The following is a 25,837-nucleotide window of genomic DNA, read 5'->3' as shown; positions in this document are numbered from 1 at the left end:
GTGATGATGATGCTGGAAGAACAAGGTTTGCTTTGGTGACATATAACAATGACAGCTGCATTCTGTAGAATAAAGACCAAAGAAAAAATGTGAACCCTCCCCGTGTACACTGTTCTCATTCAATAATTTAAGAGAATTTAGAAACACTGGATTAAAATGTAGACTTTCCTGCGTATGTCCAAACCAGAGGTCACATGGTAGAAAAATTGCACACGAGGTAGGGACAGGACCTCTGTATTTCTTGTGTCCATCCAACTGCCCTGAGACTCATCCCTCCTTGGAACCAGAAAGGACCTGAGAGCCCATCCAGTCCCACCTGTTTAATCCTACAAGTGAGGAAGCTGAGACTTGTCTCTAGATGAGAAACTTGCCCAAGGTCATAAACCTGGAACTTGGTCAAGGCTGCACTTTCGATTCACAACATCAGGCCGGTGCCCTTTTCACTGCATCTTATTGTCTCTTGCTTTGAAATACTCTGGTCCTGATGACTCTGTTTCTGGAGGTGTTCTGTTAAGCTATGAGCATACTGACCCCATTGCATTATATATATCTATGTATATTTTTAAAAGTATAGCATAGTTATACATATAATAATATATATTATATATAATATAATATATATATTCAGTTTACTATATAATGATATATATCACCTAATACAATAACACAATTATATTATATTATGTATATATGCTGCATTACACATACAGGGCCATTGTTTTGTCAGGCTCTGCCTGTGTCAAGGGCTGTCTCTCAACACAGTGCCTTAATGAATTCATGGTTTATATATTTGAAAATTTAGCCAGTCTTGTGAAGACTATAGAATAAAGACCAAAGAAAAAATGTGAACCCTCCCCATGTACATAGACATTACTTCCTTTCAGTCATGCTGAAAGCCTAATTTGGTTTTAGCACAAGCTATATTATACTGAAACACCAGAATCGTGACACTGCCCTACAGATGATCTAAACACGAGCATGAGTTTGGGATTACTTCACTCAGCCCTGAAGTGGCAATCTATCTAAATTTCTCATAAAAACCATGCAGACATTTGTTTTGGTCATTTTTCAAGAACTGAGTTTTTGGCATAAAAAAGACATTCTGAAAATAAGAAATTCAAGTCGCTATTAATAACACATCTCACCCAGAGCTCTCTTGTAATGCTTTAATACTTCTCCACCGATCATGAGACATGACAATATCCCGGCTCATGCTGAGAGTTAGCGGGCAGCGCACAGAGTAAGCGTTGCTGGCTGGGAGGCACTTCGTCCAGGCAATGTTGCTTTGCTGTGCTTCGCCCACCTGTAAAATGTTGTGGACTATACTCTCCTGGCTTGAAGTTAAGTCTAAGAACTTTGTCTACCCTGAAAAATCTAAGATTAATACAGTGGGAACAGCTTACTACTATGAAACAAGAAGCAAAATGAGCCTGACTCACCTGTTAATGTGTATTCCTTTGACATATTCTTTTAAGCTTAAACCCCAGTTACATTCTCCTACAAATTGCCGAGTAACCACAGAGGAGAGTGTGGTCTCCTCTAGGCAGACCACCTAGGGACAAATCTTGCCACTTATTTGCTGATTTAATGTCTCTGTGCCTCCAGTTTTTTATCTGTAAAATGGAGAGAATCCTAACACTGTCTTTTTTCGTTGGGGTGAGGATTAGCAAGCAAATCCGTGGCTAGCGTTTAGAATCACTTCTGGCACGTGGTAAGCACAATATGTATAAAGTTAATTGATATAAATAATTGAATGAACAGTCTAATATTTGAGCTCTAATGAAGAATCTTATTATGTTATTATTTTCTTATTGCATGAATGTGAAATTATTCACACACAGACTACAAATTATCCTCACATGTACTGAAAGTAATGTAATGAATTAAAGTAGTATGTAATGATCTAATATTCTACATCTGGCCTTCCCAATAATATAAATCATTTGAAACAAGTTGCAAAATTTGTACGAGGTGGATTATTGGGGTTCTAGCCCTTGGAGAGTTGGAGAGAGAAGGAATGAGTCAAGGGGAATAAAGGCAATTAAGGACAGTGTTTGTCAGTAGCTACCAACAAACTCAGGGGGTCTGTTTACACAGTATGTAACCTCAAACTACACTTCCACACGTTCTAGGGGACAGTTGGTTTCTCAAAGCCAGATTTCATGAAACCAGTCACTTTAGCAAAGGCACTTCCACGGAAAAGCTGTTTGGGGCTGAAGCTATTGGATAACACCAACCTTTTGAGAAATAGAGTTGGGAAAGACCCTGATTCATAAAATTAGAGAAACCACACTCTGCATATTTATTATTTTAAAGTCTGTCCCGGAGGGGAGTCAAATCAAAGAGGACTTATTTTTGTTAAAGAAGATTCTAGAATTTGTTGCTAATCAGGGGCCTTCAAAACCAGTCACAGGATTGAAGGTTCGATTTGAACAACTTTTTTTTTTTCATCTGCTTTACCAAGCACATGCATTTTGAACTACTCAGACAGATCACATCAAAAAAGATATTGGAGAAATTTGTTCTCTTTCATCATAGATTTTTTTTTTTTTACAGAAAGAACAGTTACAATCAGATTTTCAAAGTGGATTTGGTGGTGAATGTACTAAGGGTATAAAAAGTAATTTGCTGATATTTTTACAAACAGAATGTTAAATAGATGCTATGTAGTAATCAATCTAAAAACTTATTTTTCAGGTAGTAAGAAGATAATTCACCTCTTCAAAATATTAAATCATTTTAATAACTGTTTAAAGATCTGGTCTGTGAATTCAGAAAGTCAAAATCTGCCTACTTAACATCATGTAGAATAAACACCTGAAAAAATAAATACAAATTTTATTTTTCACTTAGAAATATATATTCCCCTATGCAATACCCCCTTCAGATAGCAAATCAGTGTTTTATTCTTCTTCTTGGAGCTAACTAATCACTAGACTTTGAGCAATTGGATATTTCTGTGCTACAATCTTTTCATCCATAAAACAATTATTTCTGCAATCTATTCTATATAATAAATAATAAAGGTTACAAATTGCTTTGAACTGTTCAAATGAAACAATGTTTCCTAAATACACGATTATTATTATTATAGAATATCAGAACAAGGAGGGACAATCAAAGCCCTAATAGTGTTTCTGGACCATTTATCCAACATCTTCTATGCACTCTGGTATCTTGTGTGCATTATTTCTAAACATTCTGGGACAGGAAAAATTGTTATTTATATATAAATATTTACATATTTATATTCCTCTTTTTTTTTCTTTTAAGGATCCTAGAATATGGGACAGGAGGGATGTGGGTAGGTAAGCCTGGAGGAGCTCAGATCAAATTAAATAAATTTGCATTAAAAACAGAGAGAATGAGAGCTATGATAAGGAACTGGAAAGATTTACAAACCATGCCCGGCAAGGAACAAGAGAAGAGAACTTGAGATACCCACTGAGAGATACGGTCCCCTAGACTGAGAACTTGTTAATACATGTTCCACTCCCCAAAGCCTAAGAGTGCCTGGCACCTGATAAATGTTCAATAAAGCATTTGTCACTCATTATGGTTACAAGTAATTCATAGCGGTACTAGATTTTGCAGGGTCGTCATGCTGTTCTGCTTTCCACAGCATTCTCAGTACTTAGCCCAGGACCTGGCATCGAAGAGGTGCCAAGAAAATGCTTCATGAATGAGTTCTTGCATCAACAGTATCTAGCCCACAAGACCTTTCAATTCTTAACCATTTTTTCAGCCGATTTTTAAGGTGATAACTTTTTGATGGAATAGTCCGGAATGGTGGCTTGTCAGGTTTTTAATAATGTTACAACTCTGTTTAGATTGAAAGCATTTTTGTCTGCAATCTACCTGTTTCCACAACTTACATCTCAAGACAAACCTAGTGAATACACATGGGTGAGTATTACAGCCACAGTCCCTCATCAGCTTATCCAACAACTTTGGGCATTTGGAGATAGAAGGATTTAGCAATAGATTCTGAAGTCTTCACGATCCACTTATTTCAGAGTGCACCATTTTTGCACGAAGATTACATTTCTAGATCACAATGTGCGAGTTTTTGCTGGATGCCTCACAGATGCTAACACTGGACTCTTTCATTTGATTGCATGATTCGTTTCAAAGAAAAGATTTCTGATTTCAGCCTGTGGCTTAGAGCCCTAGATGTTATCTCAGCATGGGCATGTAGAACATAAGTGCCATTTCTAGCATCTTGTAACACAGCGGGGCATGAATAGCTTGCTGACAGATAAGCTTCCCTAGGAGCAAGACATGAAATGAAACCTTTCGGAGTTTAAACTTAAGAGCTAGTTTTGTTTACCCTTGAGGAGTTAATGAGATGCATCCTATCATATTGATTTGTCTGCTCACATAACACCGTGTCCCACTTCTAATAGAACTTGCCAAAGGTGTAATTTCACAATTATCTATACGATGCTGAGATGCATGTCTAGCTGGAGAACTAGACAAGACTATCAGCTGCCTGACTCTAAGCTGTCATTATTGGTTGTTGTTTAGTTCACCACTGTATCCCCATAGCCTAGTATAGGGCTTAAGTACTCAATAAATATTGTTGAATGGATAAAATGAAAAACTCTACACTTGTAAATAGACAGGGTCTGTTTCCTTAAAGAAGCATGAAAGCAGCAGTTCTTAACTTTGCTTCAAACATAGTTCGAAACCAACAGAATCGGGATCACTGAAAGCAGCGTCCTGGGCTCTGAATCGGAATCTCTAGGGGCTATGGCCTGGCAATTTGCTCTTTTAATACTTACTCCAGGAGGAATCTCAGGTGTACTAAAATTTGAAAACTCACTGGTACCTCGTTCTTTTATTTGATGGCATAGTGCACTTCATAGGGAAGATTTCCGTTTTAAATCCGTGATTTAGAGCCCAAATCTTATCTGGCGCCTATATATCGAAGGCAAATGCCACCAGAGGAAGACAAGGCTTCACTCAACATTGATTGCACTGTAGACTCACTTCCACCACATGTTACTGCTGTCTGTTTCACTTTAAGAAAGCATGAGTTCTAACAAAAAGCTGTGCTTGAGATTCTGGAATTCTCAGTCTTTGGGGACAGACATGCAATTCTTCCCATCATTCAAGAAGCACCTGGGACAAATTGTTCGGAGCCAAGTGTGTGTATGTTTGATGTGAAAAGCACACCTCTAATTAATCATCTTGTTCCCAGCTGGAACACTTTCCCCAGAATTGCTGCATGACTGAAGGCCCATTCTCACCTGTTTTTCAGGCACATAGGATTCATATAAATGGCCTACTAATTTTGTCTCTGAGCTTCTTTTCCTAATTCGGTTCATTTGTTTATTTTTGTCAGATTGTGAACTGGACACTTCACAATCAGGGAGCTGTATTGGGCAAAATGTTGACTCATTTTGTTAGGCATCTAGAGAGGGGAAAAGTGTTTCCTTTGTTGAATTTGAATTATGCAGGGTGGGGGTGTTTCCAAACAGAAAAATAACCATACCACTTCTAATTTGTGCTCCCGAAAATTCTGGTTAATAGCCAGACCAAGTCAAATAACATCTTGTTCCCACTTGCTAGCAGTGAGTTTCCAGCAGGATGGCTTCACAGAATAAATCTAATGCAGCCTTCTATTCTCATTTACCTGTTTTTCAAGAGCATGTCTGGTGTTTTTAAAAGGTTGTTTTCATCCATCATGTTCTCCCTTATTTAAAGACCAAAATAATTTTTGATTTTTCTTCTCAGATCTTAAACGAAGCAAATGATTACTATTGCATGGAGAACTCCTTATACTTTAATGGATTCTTTATCTTAGAGTAACATGTTGTGTTTTAGGTTTCAAAAGCGGTGGCAAAAAATGAACCTCAAAGTCAAATCCATCCAAATGTCTATTGTACTTAAGGTAGGTTTAGACATTGCCATTCATCTTGGCGCTAACAAAACAGTGTAAGTTTTTGTAAAATTTATAGTTCATTGTCTGTCAAGTCTATTTGAATTTTCTGAAAGTCTCCCTTGAGGTAACTATCCTGAAGACTCTAGCAAGAGTTTTCCTTGTAGGAGACACATCCTCCATGGACTGCCTCATTTTCCAGCCACATGAACACTTGGAATGAGAAATCTCCTTTTCCTGGAGGCATTGTGCATAGAATGGGTGCCGGCCATAGATAAAGTGTTCCCAAAAGTGTGAACAGAGCCTTAGTTATATTAAAAGGTCTCTGCTTCCCAATCAGGTGTCAAACCTGGCACGCGAAACTGTACTGGAATGAACACATTCTCCAGTATGACTAGGCTAAAGGAAACCAGCTGTCATAGCTAAATTACCAAGTACCAGATGGTATTGTTGAAAATCAAGGGGATGTCTGTAGGTGGGTAGTTAATCCAGTTTCGAGGGAATAAGATGATTGGGTCAAGTGGCCACCTCTTTTTTAATAGCACCAGGGGAAAAGTATAGTACTTAGAATTTGTGCCACTGATACGAAATAAGAAAAATCCACACAAACATCTAAATGATTTAGCACTTTTTTCTCATGACTTTAGATTTAAAGGTAAGGACGTGACCTTACAATTTTGAGATAACAGACCAAATTAGCACTTTTCAGCCACACACAAACCCAGTGTGAACCAACACGTTGCATGGTCTTGTCACCTGAAGCCAATACAAAGTGCAGACAATCCCTTTCCCTCCAAAAGACCTTTCCCAGTTTCCTGCTCAGGCCTTCATCCCTGGTGGCAACTTGCTACGTGAGAGGCTCTCCAAATACGAGCCCTCTACCAGTGGCATCAGTAGCTCCTGGGAACTTATAAGAAATATAAAATTTCAAGTCCCTCCCCAGATCTACTGAACCAGCATCTCTGGGGGAAGGCTTGGCAAACTGTGTCTAAAGGAGCCCACCAGATGATTCTGATGCCTACTAAAATTTAAGAACTACATAGTCAGGCCATATGTTGCTCTCACCTTAATTACAATTTGCTTCATTTACATTTAGGAATTTTTCATTGTAGAGGTAGCAAAGGGAGAGCTGGTCTACCACTTAGGTAACTAAGAGGGGGGCTCACAGTCCAACCACTTTGGGATTCTTAAGGGTTGCAATACGTAAACATTCTGCTGCATCTCCCTCCTCATTTTATTAATTCCTCCACAAGATTTTGATGCCACATAGATGCTTTCCTGAATTCATAGATTGCATTTCTATATTTCTACATTTTATAGAAATTTATATTTCTATATTTTATAACTTGCTATGGTAATTTCCACTTGTCCAATTCAGTAAGATTTTTGTCTATTTCTTTCCAATAGTGCCCAAGTAACAAGTTCTTAGAATGCCATTTCTATTATGATCTCAGATTTTTCCTCCCATGACCCAGCCATTCATTTTATTAGGTATTTATTTACAGCAATAGTTCTCAATTTGAGCATCATATTGGAATCACACGGAGGTGCTTTAAAGAAAAGTCCCAATTCCCAGAATGTACTCCAGACTAAATAAATCAAAATATCTAGGAGTGGGATTTGGGCATAAGTTGTTTTTTTTTTGTTTTTTTTTTGTTTGTTTGTTTGTTTTTTAGAGCTCTTAATTGATTTCAGTGTGCAGTCAGGGTTCAGAACCATGATATTATAGAATATATATGCATCATATTTTAACATCTTTATTAAACTTGGAAATTCAATCCAGGATCTGCTTATACACACACCTGTTTATCAAGTACTCTTTAATCCATTCAACACTTTAAAAATCCATATACTCGTTCAGGCAAAGAAAATAAGCATTTTTTTTCTTGGAATTCAATATCTACAAAAGTTGACAATGCCTTAGCTCAATGATGATGCCGTCCTGAAAATACGGTTTTTTTTAAAGTAAAGTTGAGTACCAAAAGGGGGGAAATTAAAAACTCATTAATAAAAACAAAATTTTGGGTTCTTTCATATTTATAAATCATTTCTGATGCAGATTCGCTTCAAAGGACCATCTCAGAAAGCTGAGTGCTACAATGTGAATACATTCCTTCCAAATAGTGTAAAAGAAAATAGGGAGCAATAAGCTATGTGAGAATAGAATCTCAAACTTGAAGTAAAACACAACAGCTGCTTATCTGAGAGTTGACAGATATCTACTTTCCAGCACTTCTAGGCTTCAGTCACTTTTATGACGCATTTTTTACAAAATATAATGGAAAAGAGCTTTCATTCTTACTGATGCATTTACACTACATAAAATCATGGGTAATCATGCCCAGAGGAGCTCAAATATATAAAAGGTGGAAACTTCAAACTTAATCACACCATGCAGGGAAGAACAAGCAAACAGAAGCAAAGTCATATTTTCTCCAGAAGAACAAATCTAACTCCAGTGGATTTATGTTAAGAAACTGATACGTTCAAATGAAATGAAGGAACACGAGACATTTTACACAAGTATGAAATTTATGCTTATTGAGCATACAGGAAACTCTCATAATGATACGGCCTGTTTTGAGTACAAAGAAGAAATATAAAGAATCCCAGAGTCACTTGTCTTAGCCCTTAATTTCACTGTCTAGTTCAGGGATCAGCAGGTGTTTTCAGTAAAGAAGCAGATAGTAAATATTTTCTGTTTTGCAGATCATACAGTCTCTGTCGATACTATGCAACTCTGCCATTTTATCGCAAAAGCAGTCACAGACAATATGAAAACAGATGAGTGTGGCTGTGTTCCAATAAAACATGTTTCAAAAAAACAGGAAGCTGGCCAGATGTGGCCTATAGGGAGTGATTTGCTGGCCACTCTCCACCCCCCACCCCCGGTCTTGTGCATGTCTCTACATGCCCACCACATCTCATTGGCCTTGAATGTCCCTGCCTCTGCCCACACTTACATATTGGTGTGGCCTTGAGCTCTGTCAACAGCCGTGGAGCCTTCTCACACCTCACACTGACTTTGTCCAAGGTAATCTCATCCATTTCGCATTTTATGCTGAGGACTCTAAAATCATGATCACTAGCATAAACCAGCCTCAGGAGATCCAGGCTTTTATAACCTGAAGGCTTGCTCATAGAGCCCAATGCTTCCTCTCTATATCATTTAGATGTTCCATTGGCAACTCAACCTCAACGCTAAAACCACTGTCTTCCCCATAAAACCTGCTCCTTCTTAGGACTTTCTGTATGAAGATTAGTATTCCTATCTACTCGGTTACCCAAGCTGATGGCCTGAAAATTAGAGAAAACTCACATGGCCATGGCTAGGTAAAATATGGCAGGCACATACTATGAACTACTTTTTGAGGCTGTGCAGCGTCGAAGATGGTGGCGTAGGAGGACGCTGGGCTCACCGCGCTGCCTGCTGATCACTTAGATTCCACTTACACCTGCCTAAATCACCCAGAAATTCGCCAGAAGACTAGCAGAACAGAGTCTCCGGAGCCAAGAGCAGACGAGAGGCCTACGGAAGAGGGTAGGAAGGGCGGAGAAGCGGTGCGCGCTGCACAGACTGGTGGGAGGGAGCCGGGGCGGAGGGGCGGCCCGCCGGCCAAGCAGAGGCCCCGAGTCTGGCTGGCAAAAGCGGAGGGGCCAGACAGAGTGTGTTCTGACAGCAAGCGCGACTTGACATCTGGAAGGTTATAAGTTAACAGCTCTGCTCAGAGAGTGGGAAGGCTGGAGGACAACGGGAGGGAGAGTTGCTGAGCCCCGGATGACAGAGCGCAGCTTGGCGGGGAACAAAGGTACTCGCCGGCGCCATCTCCCTCGCCCACCCCCCAGCCAAAATCCCAAAGGGAACCAGTTCCTGCCAGGGAACTTGCTTGCACCACGCAAACACCCAACGCTGTGCTTCTGTGGAGCCACCCTCCGGCAGCGGGTCTGACTCCCTCCCGCTGCCACAGGGCCCCTCCTGAAGTGGATCACCTAAGGAGAAGTGACCTAAGCCTGCCCCTCCTGCCCCTGTGCACCTTGCCTACCCACCCCAGCTAATACGCCAGATCCCCAGCACCACAAGCCTGGCAGTGTGCAAGTAGCCCAGACGGGCCACGCCACCCCACAGTGAATCCCGCCCCTAGGAGAGGGGAAGAGAAGGCACACACCAGTCTGACTGTGGCCCCAGCGGTGGGCTGGGGCAGACATCAGGTCGGACTGCGGCCCCGCCCACCAGCTCCAGTTATACACCACAGCACACGGGAAGTGCCCTGCAGGTCCTCACCACTCCAGGGACTATCCAAAATGGCCAAACAGAAGAATTCCCCTCAGAAGAATCTCCAGGAAATAACAACAGCTGACGAACTGATCAAAAATGATTTAAACAATATAACAGAAAGTGAGTTTAGAAAAATAGTCATAAAATTAATCGCTGGGTTTGAAAACAGTATAAAGGACAGCAGAGAATCTCTTGCTACAGAGATCAAGGGACTAAGGAACAGCCAGGAGGAGCTAAAAAATGCTATCAACAAGCTGCAAAATAAAATGGAGACAACTACAGCTTGGATTGAAGAGGCAGAGGAGAGAATAGATGAACTAGAAGATAAAATTATGGAAAAAGAAGAAGCTGAGGAAAAGAGAGATAAAAAAATCCAGGAGGATGAGGGGAAAATTAGAGAACTAAGTGATGCACTAAAGAGAAATAATCTACGCATAATTGGAATTCCAGAGGAGGAAGAGAGAGGGAAAGGTGCTGAAGGGGTACTTGAAGAAATAATAGCTGAGAACTTCCCGGATCTGGGGAAGGAAAAAGGCATTGAAATCCAAGAGGCACAGAGAACTCCCTTCAGACGTAACTTGAATCAATCTTCTGCACGACATATCATAGTGAAACTGGCAAAATACAAGGATAAAGAGAAAATTCTGAAAGCAGCTAGAGATAAACGTGCTCTAACATATAAAGGGAGACCTATAAGCCTCGTGACCGATCTCTCTACTGAAACTTGGCAGGCCAGAGAGGAATGGCAGGAGATCTTCAATGTGATGAACAGAAAAAAAAATATGCAGCCCAGAATCCTTTATCCAGCAAGTCTGTCATTTAGAATAGAAGGAGAGATAAAGGTCTTCCCAAACAAACAAAAACTGAAGGAATTCGTCACCACTAAACCAGCCCTACAAGAGATCCTAAGGGGGATCCTGTGAGACAAAGTACCAGAGACATCGCTACAAGCACGAAACCTACGGACATCACAATGACTCTAAACCCATATCTTTCTATAATAACACTGAATGTAAATGGACTAAATGCGCCAACCAAAAGACACAGGGTATCAAAATGGATAAAAAAACAAGACCCATCTATTTGCTGTCTACAAGAGGCTGTGCAGCGTCAAAAGCCGTAAACTACAACTACATACAACAAAGTGGATAGGTCTCAAAACACAGTGCTAAAAGTGCCATCGAAAGTGCCAAAGGTAGGGGCGCCTGGGTGGCTAAGTTGGTTAAGTGGCTGACTCTGATTTCTGCTCAGGTCATGATGTCATAGTTCGTGAGTTCGAGCCCCACATAGGGCTCTGCACTCACAGCATGGAACCTGTTTCAGATCCTCTGTCTCCCTCTCTCTTCCCCTTCCCCACCCTTAAAAATAAATAAATGTTAAAAAAGTTAAAAAAAAAAAAAAGAAAGTGCCAAAGGTAGAATGTGTTGCTGTGATTTAATATTATTTGTGGCATTTAAAACACTCAATAATACAAATAACACTGTATATTTTTCAAAGATATACAAAAATCCTGGTTTATAAATGATATGTACTAAAGTAGAGGTCTGCTGAGTAGAGACTGGGGGAAAAATATAACGATATCAATGAAAAAGAGAAGATGCTTGCCAGTCCAGTGACAACAGTAGGCCATCATGATTAACTCAACTCTCCACACTTGAAAGAAATCTTTTTAAAATAAAAAGTATAATACATGGCTGCAAGTAATATGTACTATTATGGCCAAATAATATGTGCTAATATGGGTAAAATGAATGACTGCATTTGCCAACTGTTATGTTTGCTTGAGGTTACAAGCTTGAGGTTACATAATAATGGAAATTTTTACTATTTAGACTTTGACATGTTTCAGCTTATAGCGTAAACTTTTGTTCATCACATTAATAATTCAACTATCTTACCACGGATAGAATTTTCTAGAGTTTACTAGAAAAGCCTCATGTCAGCCTGCTTCAAGATGTGAATTTCTTTAAATCTACCACTGTAATGAGCTGTCCAGACATGGTGTGGCATATCAAAACACAGTAAGAAGGCATTATTCAACCAGACGTATACCATGACCTCACTGTATAGGGCTTCTTTAGACATATCACATAAAAGTTTATAAGCAGAAACTCAAGAGGATTAAGTTGTCACTTTCAATTTGGGAAATTATTGCTCCATCAAAATATAGATGCATTACTTTTTTTTTCTACAGGAATAATTCAAAGTCAAAACATCACCAGTTGCTGCTAAAGGGAGCATAAGCCTACTGAAAGATGACTAACTGCTTCATCTCTACTATGTGCCTTGGTGAAATTTCCATATATTCTGTTGAACAGTGCAAACTCCTGAAAACTAGTTAGGTAGCACGACTTTCTATAAATTTTTTTAATGTTTATTTTTGAAAGAGACAGAGACAGAGAGTGTAAGTGGGGGAGGAACGGAGAGAGAGGGAGACACAGAGTCGGAACCAGGCTCCAGGCTCTGAGCTGTCAGCACAGAGACCAATGCTGGGCTTGAACCTATGAACTGTGAAATCATGACCTGAGCTAAAGCTGGATGCTTAACTGACTGAGCCACCCAGGTGCCCCACAAGGCTTTCTGATTAAAGATGAATATATTAGATGAAGAACAAGCCACAGCTTTTGTCAATACAAGCATGAAAACAGGAAAAGGACTTTATTTTATCTTATTTTCTATAGAGAGTATAGACCTTTTAACTGGTTACTAAACTTTTCACTGTTCCATTGGTTACGGTGGCATCATATAGAGGGATAGACCTAACTGTAGATTATTCCTCTGACTCTTCAAAATCACTTTAATTCCATCTCCCCCCACATGATAAGCATATGCAAACCCAACATCAGAAGCATTCTTGAAAAAAACTGTAATGTGCTCAAAGACCATTTCAAGGCTCTTGTGTGTTCCTGTCCTTTTCTCTTTATAACTTTCTTTCCCCCACCCACCTGCTACACAGGGTTCTCATGCTGTCATTCCTCACGTCTGCCAGTTTATTCCAGGCATGCCTCCCTCCTTTCATTCTCAAAACTTCTATGCTGTGTCTCAAGACAGAGTGTATGTCAAAATGCTTTACAAACAGCAGGGCACTTTACAAGGTCTTTTGTATTACCCACAGCATTCAATATTAAGTAGAGTAAAACAGATGCTATTTATTTTTTAAAAAATAATTTTTTTATTTAAAAAAATTAATTTGAGGAAGTAAGAAGAATAAACTATTGATAATGATAAAAAACCGTGCGGTCTTTTATTTCTAGATAACTTGGCAGTGATTGACGACAAGCTGATGTGTTAACTGCCCTTGCTAACAATGTCTGGATTTTCATAGAAGGCAATATACTCTAGCCCTAGGGAATGTAAAGATATTCATATCTAATGGTAAAATTCCAGGCCCTGTGCAGGTATGAAAGAGACTTTGGGCTGGGAGGGCAGAGCTGAAGTGGAGATCATCTTGGAAACACCATCTAAGGCAGCCACATGCCACACGGTACTAGCTGCCACGAAGCACAGCCCAGGTTCTATAAATATTGACCTGGCATTCGAGAAAAAGTCCAAAAATAAATGGTGACTATATAAATTCTAATTTTGAGCGTGTTGACAAGTTTCTGTGACTCTATATCCTATTTTGAACAGTTAACACCTTGTCTTTAATTCCTGTCTTGTAAGGTTTTATGATATGGGGACTTTGCCATTAAAAATAATCTAGGTGAACGTAGCTTAAATTCTGATTATTTTAAGCAATTTGTATATTTTACATCTGTAACTGAAATTTGTTCCTGATTTTTGGATTTTTTTAATTGTTATTATTTAATGATGAGCCTAAAATTATTCATGTTTTGAAATCTCATTGGAAATGGGAAGCTATGAACAATTGGCCTTAATCCAAACTTCTGGAACAATCACACACATTGACTCACTGGGTCTTGTTATATCCAGTCCGGATTTCAAACTATAAGTTCAAGCGAATTTCCTCAACCTAAAGTGCTATGTCACCATATTTGGGCAAGGATTGTTGTGGTTCTTCTGGAATGAAAAGTAAAGTGGAAGCATATTTTTTTTCTTGATACAAAGTTAAATCACCATGTTACGGATGGCACACATTAAATAAACAAGTTCATTTTAAGGTAATCATATGTTATAGTTAGTAACGGAACTTTCTGAAAATGGTGTTAAAATCAATATGTTTCTTCCTTTTGCTGCCACCTCTGATTGATGTTCTTGGTAAGGGTGATGCAGGATCTGCATGTGACTTTAGATGAAGATGGGTGTATCTTTGCTTATATCAAGTTAATGTTGGAAGCAATTCTATGTCTATGTTGGGTACCCTCTTAGTATCTGAGTCCCAACTCTCAGGGAAGATGTATAGGCTCAAAGTGAAGTTTGTTTTGCTAGGAGACAGAAGGAAGGACAGAAGCTGAGCATCATTATATATCTTTGACTTACGGATACACTCCCTTAGACCTTCTCTAGTATGATTCCAGTATACAAATTTTTTTCAGTAATTTATTCAGCAAATATTTATTGAGTCCCTTCTGTGTGTCATGCACTGAACTGGGTGCTGGTAGTATAGCAGGGAACAAAATAGATATCATCTCTATAATCTAGTATCAGAAACTAACATTAAACATGGAGCTTATAATCTAGCATCAGAAACTAACATTAAACAAAGAATTACATAACTATCTAGTTAGATTACAATAAGCATCATAAAGGTGGGGGGAATAAAGTACTATTAGATTGCATATTAGGGGAATATACTCTGGTTTGGGGAATCAGGAAAGAAATTACATTTCAGTTGGAGTTTGATGTTAGCCAAACAGGAAAGAGAAGATTGTATCAGGTAGAGCACATTCCAAGGTCTGGTCAGAAATGAGCTTGGGCTTTCTGAGGACTGAAAGGAGGCTGTAGGGGGTGAAGAATAATGGGTGATGGTGAGCATGCGAAAAGTGAATGTTGGGGATGTAGGCAGGTGCTGGTTACTCAGGACTTCGCAGATCATGTTCAGAACGTAGCTCTTTATTCCAAGACCGTGTAGAAACAATTGAAGAATTTTAAGGAGGAGACCTGACCCAATCAGTATTTTAAGATCTGGCTGCTGTGTGTGACAATGAACCAGGAGAAGCCGAAGAGATACAGTGACTATATTAATTCAGTATCTCTACAAAGAAGATAAAGGTGGCTAGGCCTAAGATGATAAAGAGGAGCGGGTGTGAAATATATTTAGGAGGTTCAATTCAATAGCTTAGTTGGGGAATGGAGATGAGGTAAATGAGCAGACAGTAGCAAAGATGACTCTGACTCCCAAGTTTATAAAATGAGCGAGAGCACGAAGAGCAAGTCTCTTTATTGAACTTTGACAGAAACTATAATGGCAGGAATGGCAAGAGTTCATTTTGATGTTGCACATGTGCATTTTCAAACACATCTTAAGCGGTGAGCAGATAGATGAGGTTCCTGGGATTCAGAAACATGGATTTGGAATTCACAAGAAGGTCTGGGCGTGGGAGTCACTCCCATGAGCACTTGGGACTCGTGGGGAATGATTAGAGAGTTAATTTATCACCATCTTCCACTGTCCCTGTAAAATACTTCCAGTGAGGGTAGTTCTTCCCCATCAGTGGATGAAGACATGGACCAGACATCTTAAGATGTCTTTGTGCTTCTCTGGGCTTAAGAGATATTTGACCCTGACTCTTCCCTGGTCACTTCTGTGAGTTCCTTCAAAAGCCCTCATTAGTGGGAACTTTGCCCCCCCTGGGTTGTCAGTTCCTTCTTCCATAGCCCCTAAGGAGTCTAGGACACTACATCCATGTTGTGCTTTTGACCAGGATCTAAAACATGTCCATGCTATTCTTTCTTGAGAGTTGCCCACCTCTGATCCATGTGTATCTTAGATTAGGCCACAAAAATACCACAGACTGGGTGACATAAACAACAGAATTTTATTTCTCATAGTTCTGGAGGATGGACATCTGAGATGAGGGTGCCAGCACAGTTGGGTTCTGTGAGATCTCCTTGACTTACCAGCCACCTCCATGCTGTGTCCTCACTTGGAAGAGAGCAGAGAGAGAGAGAGAGATGAGATCGCTTCCTCTGCTTATAAGAGCATAATCTTTATCAGATAATCACCTCCTAAAGACCTTATCTCCTGATGCAGTCACATTAGGGGTTGGGGCTTCAATATATGAATTTGGGGGTGGGGACAGAGGTCTGTCCATAGCAATGGGAAACACTCACACAGCATTTCCCAGACAAACTAATAGCCATCTCTCCTTTACTCCTGCCAGTGGCACAGTCACCAAACCTCCACTAAACTTCCAAGTGGATTCAGACACCTGCTTATTGTGTCTTCCAATTCACACGATAAATTCAATAAATGAGAAATTATAAAATGATTTTCAGCCCCAGAAATAATTAATAACATGTGAATGAATGCATAAAAAGTATCATTTGTACTAATATATTAGTAAAGATTTAAGAAATTAAAATTACCTAGTGTGGACGAGGTTATGTAGAAAGAGGCATTCTTAGAGCTGTCGGGGGAACTATAAGTTGATATAACATTGTAGTCAGTAAGCAATTGGGGGAAATCCATGAAAATGTTGAATTGACATACCTTTGACCCAATTCTCAGAATTCAATGTTCAGCAATTCTTACACATGTTCCTAAATATATATATTCAGATTTGGGCATATATATTTCACGTGTATATGGATGGACATTTGCTGTTACACAGCAAATATTTGTAATAGAAAAAAAAAGAAATTATTTATGGCAAAGAAATGGCAGGAAACAGAATCAACTCGGGTCATTCAAGTTCATAAAGTGAGCAACTTACAAAGTGCCAGGATGGACAGGGCGGTGGTATTCTGTAGCTGGTTCACACTGGCTCCCAAGAGCTGACTGTGCACAACTTTTCCCAATATTGCATTCAGTAATTTCAAGTAGGTATCTTGAAATCAGTCATTGTGGAAGTAATACACCCATAGAAATTGCCAAACACCAAACATTTCGCAGCCCACCACTGGTTAGGGGAACAGAAAGAGATGGTTGGGCAGCAGTTTAGCAACAGCAGGAAGCCATTGTCACCTCTAGGCAGAGGAAGATAATATGTTACCAGCACTGGAGCAGAGGCACGGCAAAAGAGCCGTCCATAAGGAATGATCTTTATGGAAGAGCTCAGTCACTTCCAGAACCTGCAGTTCAGAGAGGAAGGGAGTGAAGAAAAAGACCACGATTTCTTTTCACACACCCAAATCCCATTGGCTAAGTACAATCAGCAGCAAAGGGTCAGCCTCCCGCAGATAGAGAGCTACAGTAAGAACAGAGAACCCTCTGTGAGGTAGGCAAACAGAAACTAACCAGTTCATTATTTAAAACTCTGTCACGAGGGACACCTGGGTGGCTCAGTCAGTCAAACGTCTGACTTTGACTCAGGGCATGATCTCACAGTTTGTGAGTTCAAGCCCCACATCAGGCTCCAAACCGACAGCTCAGAGCCTGGAGCCTGCTTCAGATTCTGCGTCTTCCTCTCTCTCTGTTCCTCCCCTCCTTGTACTCTGTCTCTCTCTGTCTCTCTCAAAAATAAATAAACATTAAAAAAATTATAAAAGAAAAATAAATAAAAATCTGCCATGAAGGGATGAGTCATGTATTTTGGGGCATGTGTTAAAATGAGAGACCATGAAGACACGAAAAAGAATGAGGCAGGCCTCTGTGTAATGATACAACACATCAATAATACCATTGTTAAATATGGTAAAAAGTAGGTTACAAAAATGTGTGCAATTTTATTCCATTTTTGTAAAAAAATATACAAATGTATATACTTTTCCTTTCACAGGCCAAACAAAACAGCTAGAAAAATATACCAAACTCTGGAAGTTATTACCTTTGAAAACTTCTAACTTTACAGATTTCAGATGTGTTTGGATTTATGGACATGTATTATCTTCCTAATACATTTTTAACAAAGCGTCTGTTACTGTGTCCAAAGAGTGTGTGTGACCTCAGGGTTGGCTATGCTCTTACGTGTATCTAAAATGCGTGATTTTTTCCTTCCGTGCACACCTGAAAATTCTGCATATTGGTCTACGGGACTTGGAGGCACCTGCACATCTCACTGCTATCTTAACGGCAGTGTGGATTTGGAGGGAATGATCATCAGCCACGAGGTGTGGGTCGACTTATATAGGGACATTCTGTGGGATGTAGGTGCAAATTTTCAGTGAAGAGACAGAGGTATTCCCAGGGCAAATTCTAAAAGCAAAGCCTCTTGAGGAACAATAGCCATTGGCTCTAAACTCTGAAGCACTACCATAGATTTCTTTGTATTAATTTTGTTCCCACTGACAGAAGTAGGAAATACAATGGTAACGAGTGACATCTCAGTTATCCACCCCTGGAATTTTCTGGCAACATGTTTAGAAAATTATGCCTTTTGAAAACCAATTCCCCCAAATACCACATTACTTTACCACCTAAAACAAATGAATCCTTTCTTCCTAATATTGAGTACACATAAATCATCCCAAATAGGGCTCTTTTTGTTATAAAGCTTGATTATTTTTTCTTTCCTCAGAAAAGAAGACCCATGTACTGTTTATTAGGTATATGAGGGAAAAAAATCAGGGTTTTCAAAGCCAACAATACTTGCAAACTTGAATATATTTAGATTTCTGGGATGGCTGAATTATAATCAACACGGAAAAGAAAACATCACTAAAACATTTTCTTGACCAAAATACACACTCCACCCTTCGGCCACTTCCTCATGCGAGCATGTGGACATGAAACTATGTGCCCTCTCTCGTCTGCTTGTTACTTACTCGTCAACTAGTCACCGTAGCTCATTGGAGGCACCCAGGTCGGATTTGCCCAAACACGTCAATTAGATGCATTGTTAACAGATGTTATGGACACCTATGATAATTGCATTATCCTCCTGTCATCTGGAAGCATCATGAAAATGAAATTGTTTCTTCAGAGATTTGTTGCCGAAATGCTACAGCATGAAAAGCAACTATGAAATACATCTCCTGGATAAGTCAGACAAAATGAAAATCAAAACTATCATCAACATTTAGAAGAGCAGGAGAGAAATAGAGTAAGAACGGTACTTAAAAAGGCAATAAAATTCCCTCAATGTTATACTAGTTAACGACGACAATATAACACCTTAAATCTTGGAGCAAGCATGAGAGTGACTTCACCAGCTCAGCGGCTACTAAAAATCTCTTTTCTTACCTTAAAGTCAAATTGATTGTCAACGCAAACATTTAAAGTACACGTTTAAAATGTAATTGCTTTTTGGAGGGTAGGGAGAGGAGGATGTGGGTGGGAAAGGGTAGGCAGGAACAGGGCATATTTATAATGAGCATATATTTTTAAAACATATTTCATATCATCGGGAAATCTGTTAAGTTCTCAGACTGATGGTTTTTTTTTTTTTCAACGTTTTTTTTTTTTTTATTTTTATTTTTATTTTTGGCACAGAGAGAGACAGAGCATGAACGGGGGAGGGGCAGAGAGAGAGGGAGACACAGAATCGGAAACAGTCTCCAGGCTCTGAGCCATCAGCCCAGAACCTGACGCGGGGCTCGAACTCACGGACCGCGAGATCGTGACCTGGCTGAAGTCGGACGCTTAGCCGACTGCGCCACCCAGGCGCCCCCAGACTGATGGTTTTGATGTTCTCAATGGATTCAAAAGATGTTACGATGTTCTGTACTTACACTCCCTGGTGAAATGGCATGTTATTTAGTCACTTCATTACTTTTTATACTTCAACCTAGGCACATGGCTTCATGAATCATTGTATTAAACCAGTTTTCTTAGTAAAACTGCTTGTCTGGGTCTCTCTTTATAAAACCACACTGAGGGGATTTACCAATGTCAACTAACCAAGAAAATAAACAACAGTCCTTTTCTTTAAAATGAGCAGTAGTGTTTACACAACCTGTGGGTACGCTAAGAGCAGTGTAGTGTAGGCAATCCCCGAGAAGCATAAAGAGTCATTCTGGACTAGATTAAGTGCCCCCACAAGACATTCTTCCAGCCAAGAAAGAGATAAGGGTCATCTCTTTGAGTGATAGGGAAGTTAGTTCAACAACATGATTTGCCAAGGAATAATTTCACTCTGAAAACTTTTTACACAAAATGTGACTCACAGATCTGGGAGTGAGGAAAAGGAAAATGTTCTGGGATGCTAAACAGACTTCACCTTTTGCATATTTCTGAGCTGAACTGGTAAGCATGATACATTTTCCTAGCTGGGTATTTGATTCCATGAAAGATACTTTTGTTTTAGGAGCATAAGAAATGAGAGAGCAAGGAAGGGAGAGAGGGGGGATAAAATGGATATCCTACCTCTAATAAATAGATAATTACTTTATCTACCTGCTTCATGTCTGATGTTTTACCTACATTCATCTGACCCCAAGCTAACCTTGATAGTTATTATTTTCTTCAATTTACAAATGAGCAATCTGGTGTTCAGAGAGTTTAAACAACTTCCCCCATGACACTAGGGTTGCAAGCTCTACTCAGATTTTAGTACTTCAAAGCTGAGCTTCTCCTCTTACACCAATGGATTAGTTTGCTATGGTTGCCGTAACAAAATACCATAGAGTAGGTGGCTTAAACAACAGAAACTAACTTGATCACAATTAACTTTCTGGAAGCTCTGGAACCCTGAAAACCAAGATTACGGTGCTGGCAGCTTTGCTTTCTCCTGAGGCCTGTCTCATTGGTTTACAGATGGCTGTTATCTCACGGCATTCTTGTGGTCTTCCCTGTGAGCATATCCCTGATGTCTCTCTGAGGGTCCAAATTTCCTCTTCTTTTTTTTTTTTTTCCAGTGCAATACATATTTATTGATTTCTTCTGTGTACCACACTCAGTGCTCGGCAATAGCGATAGGAGGGGAATTGGGGATTCAAAACTGAATAGCACGTGGTTCCTTGTTCCCAAAAACTTAGAATATAATAGATAATTTTTCCAGTTTTATTGAGAAATAATTGACATGAATCCCTGTATAATTTTAAGGTGTACAGCATGGTGGTCTGATTTAAATATGTTGTGAGATGATTACAACAGGCTCAGCTAACATCCATATACAGACGTGTGTATATAATGAAAAGAAAAAAAGAAAAAAAATTATCCTTGTGATGAGAACTCACGGGACTCTCTCTCTTCACCCCTTTTCTGTGTTTCTATGTTTCTGTGGTGTACGTTACATCCTTAGTACTTCTTATAACCGGGGATATTTGTAACTTTTGACCACCTTCCACCAATTCCCCCTCCTCCTTCTCTCCACTTCTTTCTTTTTTTTTTAAGTTTATTTATTTATTTTGAGAAAGAGATCGGGAGAAGGGCAGAGAGAGAGGGAGAGACAGAATCCCAAGCAAGCTCCATGCTGTCAGCTCAGAGCCTGATGCAGGCCTCGATGCAGGGCTTGATCTCACAAACCATGAGATCACAACCTCAGCTGAAATCAAGAGTCGGACATTTAACCCACTGAGCCACCCAGGTACCCCTCCTTCTCTCCACTTCCGATAATCACAAGTCTGATCTCTTTTTCTAGGAGTTCGTTTGTTTTTGTTTATTTGTTTGTTTTTGATTCCACATAAGGTGAGATCATACAGTATTTGTCTTTCTCTCTCTGATTTATTTCATTTATCATTGATGCCTTCAAGGTCCATGTTGTTGCAAATGTAGGCTGTCCTCATTTTTTTTTTATGTCTGAATAATGTTTCACTGTGTGTGTGTGTGTGTGTTGTATAGCACAACCTTTTTATCCATTCATCCATCAGTGGACATTTAGGTTGTTTCCGTATCTTGGCTGTTGTACATAATGCTGCTTTAAACATAGGGGTGCAGTGCACTGTTGATGGGATTGTAAACTGAAGCAGCCACTATGAAAAACAGTATAGAGCATTCTATAGATATATAGATATTAGAAGTAGAACTCTAATATCCAACGATTCCACTTTGGGGAATATATACAAAGGAAGTGAAAACGCTAACGTGAAAAGATATCTGCACCCCCATAATCAGATTTCCTCACCTCATAAGGACACCAGTCAGATTAGATTAGTGCCCACCCATATGACATTAGTTACCTCTTTTAGGGCCCCGTCTCCAAATAGTCACATTCTATGATACAGGAGTTAGGACTTGAACCTATGAATGGGGCGGTGGGGGGGGGGGGTGGCGGGCACAATTCACCCATTATAATCACTCCACAAGGTCAAAATACAGATCTTTTACAGATTCTTTTGAATCTGGTTCAGGTTTCTACCTGTTCCAAGGACTATAAGCTTCTTACTCTATACGTGCACATAATTCCGACATGCTTTCCACTACATACAAAAGTTTACCAATATGCTAATTGTAGAAAAGAGTGAATAAATGAGATGAACTACAGGCAGGAGGATAGAATATTTAGCAACAGACTATCTAACTGTGTTGAAGAGGAAGCGATTACACCCATCCTCACAATAGTTTATTATTTCAGCTTCCAGAAGGAGTAGATGAAATACAGGGCCAATCCTTGCCATGTACTGCAGAAAACTCAATCTATGTCCTGGGGTTAGGTGGGGTGATGCTTTAGGGATGTTCATGGCTTCCAGACATACCACCTCCTCACATCCTGTGGGGGAAAATAACAGCTAATGAGTCAGCGACTAAGTTGGGAATCAGCCCAGAGCTTCTATAACAGTAGATTCAGCATGTAAAAATGAGAATAATCCCCCACAATCATTTCCACTAGGAACTAGTTGATTCTAAAGATATGATTCATTCAGGGTAAAACCAAATCCTCCACCTACACACTTTTTGAGCCATTAGGAAAAAAATTATGTACAAAAAATATATACTTTTAGGGCATTTCTCTCTTTTATACCTTTGGAAAATATAGAAAGAACATCAGAATTCAACTCAGGAGAGAGAAGGAGAGAAAGAAAGAGATACAGAGCTATACGTATAGCTACGATAGATGGATAGATAGATAGATATCACAGGACAAGGAGTAAAACAAGTAATGTTTTGTAATCAATGTAATCAGATTGTACAGGCACACAATTAATTAAAGAAACTGCCTTGAAATCCAGACCATTAACAGTACTTAACTTCAAAAGACATTTTTCCATTCTTTTTCCCCTTGTTTAGTGCAGACTTCATTTAAGATATCAATTACTAAACAGACTTCTAAAACCAAGGGGAATGTCAACAAATTATGTAGCTAACAAAAAAGGTCAGCATGATTTTACTTGTTTGTATTAGTCCTAATAGCACAACTTAATTGTTTTACTAAAGTGGCTTATCATTAGAATATTTGTTAATACAATACAAATTAATTCAAAAGGATTTGATAAGATGTAGGGGGAAAAAGCTCATCTTGTAGCAATGTAGCTAGATAATCCAAATAGTCGATGTCACCCTCTACTTTCTACTCAAAAAAACCTTTCTTTTGTTAAATACATAATCTTATGCCAACAAAACATTGTTTTCAGCCCTGCAATGATCTAATGTCCAATGTAGGATTGTAGCCATTTACTTTTTATGGAGCTAGGAACACAATGAGAAGATTCATGCTTTGGGTCATTCACTCATGTTATTACATTACACTTTAGCCCTGGATCCTAGGGTCCCTCGTTCTCCTGTATATGTGTTTTTGATTCTTGTTTCAGGGAACAAGGCTGAAAAAGAATCCCAGAGGTGGTCTAATATCTCCAGCATTCTATCAGCTGATAGGCTGGAGTGAAAGCCCTCAAACAAGATACCCTAACCAGCTGGGTCATGAATTCTCTGTCTGCTACAAAAAGTTGGAGAGGAGAAGCTTCAGCCAAGTTGTCAGTATCAACAAGTAATGTAATTATCATGGCTGCCTGAATTATAAACTTCTAACTGTATTCCTAAGTTTAATTTTTCCCTGAATCAAATATTCGATCACATAGTTTCTCTAGGTCTCCTTGACCCTGGAAGATTTAAGGAATAGATTATATGGGGGAGGAAAAAGAAGTGGGGAGCATTAACCAAAATTTAAAAATACTTCCCTATCTTTTTGGAACTAGAACAAAGCACACATCGGTATGTACATACAAAATAAAAAGCTGGTTCTGAAGTTTGTCATTTGCATCTTTAGGGTCCCCTTTATGTTTCTCCTTCCTCCTCTGACATTCTGTAGGTTCCCTTATGGTTTTATAACTTATAACAGCTCGTGACTTGTTTTATAACTCTTTCCCGCCATTTTTGGAGTTCAATGTTTGTCCCTCCTCACAGAAACACTTGTATAACCCTTGGGAGGGTGTGGTCAAGGCAATGTGGCTATACTGGTTCCTGTGCAGGTCACTTTCTTCCAAGGTCACTCCAGTTCTGGGTCCCCTGTCAATGTCTTCTGTGTCACATGCTAATCTATGGAGAAAGGAACCACTTTCCTGCCAAACAGTGGACATGTTACAGGCATGAATTCTCAGTCTGTAACCAATTGTTCACAATTTAGACATAAACATAGAGTTTTCATCTGCTGTGTTTCTGTAAGTGCCCAACCCCCACCCCACCCATTTTCTACTTCACATATTCATGCTGAAGCTGAAGGTTTTACATTACTGTAATCCGGGAGAATGCCTTCTTTATCTTTTCTGCTGTGCTGGGTGGAGTTTTATAGACTGCTCAAATCCATGGTGGAGAGAATACAACTTCCCGGCTGAAATATTCCCTAAAATGGTCTCTCCTGCTGTTCTCTGGCAACCCTTGTGTTTGTTGTTTCTCAAGGGAGATTCTGTTTAATTGATTCTTACTCACAGTGTATTATACTCTCTTACTAAGATTTAGATTTAGCTAACCCACAAAAATAAAACCTACTTTACAGAGTTGGAGAGAATTCAATCAGCTCCTTTCCTTCACTGCTGTCTTTCTCCTCCGATCCCTCTGAGTTATGATGTCTGCAATATAAAGCCCATTTGAATTGTGTGTCCCTGGTCCCTCTTTTGTGCCACAAATCTTGACTTTCTCTTCATCTCCTCAGGCCTATTCAGCCAGCAAAAATGGCCATGCTATCTTCCCAAGGAACCCACTGAGCTAGGGCTCAGAATTCTGGAGTAGAGGGTGGGGGGAGGGGCATGATTGTCTGGGTAGAACACTTGAACAGAACAGGGAACTTGAATCTTGGAATTCAAATTATTGCAAGGTCCAGAATCTGTGTGAATATATATGAATGTGGGTGAGTATGATGATGACACAGGTACTTTACTAGTCTATATGTACAGGGAAAGCTTTTAATATTAATATTGATTACAAATAATGGATAAGTGGGAAGAAAAGGTTAAAATTTTGATTTTTTCTAGTTGTTACAAAGTGTCTCTCCTGCACTACAATTTCTAATTGTTTAATATTAATTGAGTACTCTCTTTCCTAAAACCTACTTCTTCACAATTCCCACTGTGTCACTTTTCTTCAGCCTCTCCTGCATGGTTTAATTCATGGGTTCCTCCCCTTCTCTCAACCAAAACATATGGGCATAATTAAAACTCCTTTCTGGTCCCTCTTTCTTCTTCATTAGAGGCTCAGTTAGAGTGAAAGTAAATTCTATTCACATTAATTTAAATACCTTCTGTATACTGGAAATTCCCAAATTTATGTCTCTAGTCTAGACTTTGATTCTCAGCTTCAGACTTGA

General features: G+C 39.4%; 1 long non-coding RNA gene across 1 annotated transcript; it reads right to left on the bottom strand.

The window, feature by feature from the left end:
* Positions 1–22,622: 22,622 nt before the first annotated feature.
* Positions 22,623–25,265, bottom strand: LOC122241444. The gene is made up of 2 exons (XR_006221589.1): positions 25,024–25,265; positions 22,623–22,810 (listed from the first exon to the last, which is right to left on the bottom strand). It is a non-coding gene; the product is annotated as an uncharacterized LOC122241444 (long non-coding RNA).
* Positions 25,266–25,837: the final 572 nt, after the last annotated feature.

This window comes from Panthera tigris, chromosome C1 (genome assembly GCF_018350195.1).
Source record: "Panthera tigris isolate Pti1 chromosome C1, P.tigris_Pti1_mat1.1, whole genome shotgun sequence".
NCBI lineage: Eukaryota > Metazoa > Chordata > Mammalia > Carnivora > Felidae > Panthera > Panthera tigris.
Note: the sequence above shows the minus strand (reverse complement) of the source record. Positions and strands in the feature narration are given on the sequence as shown.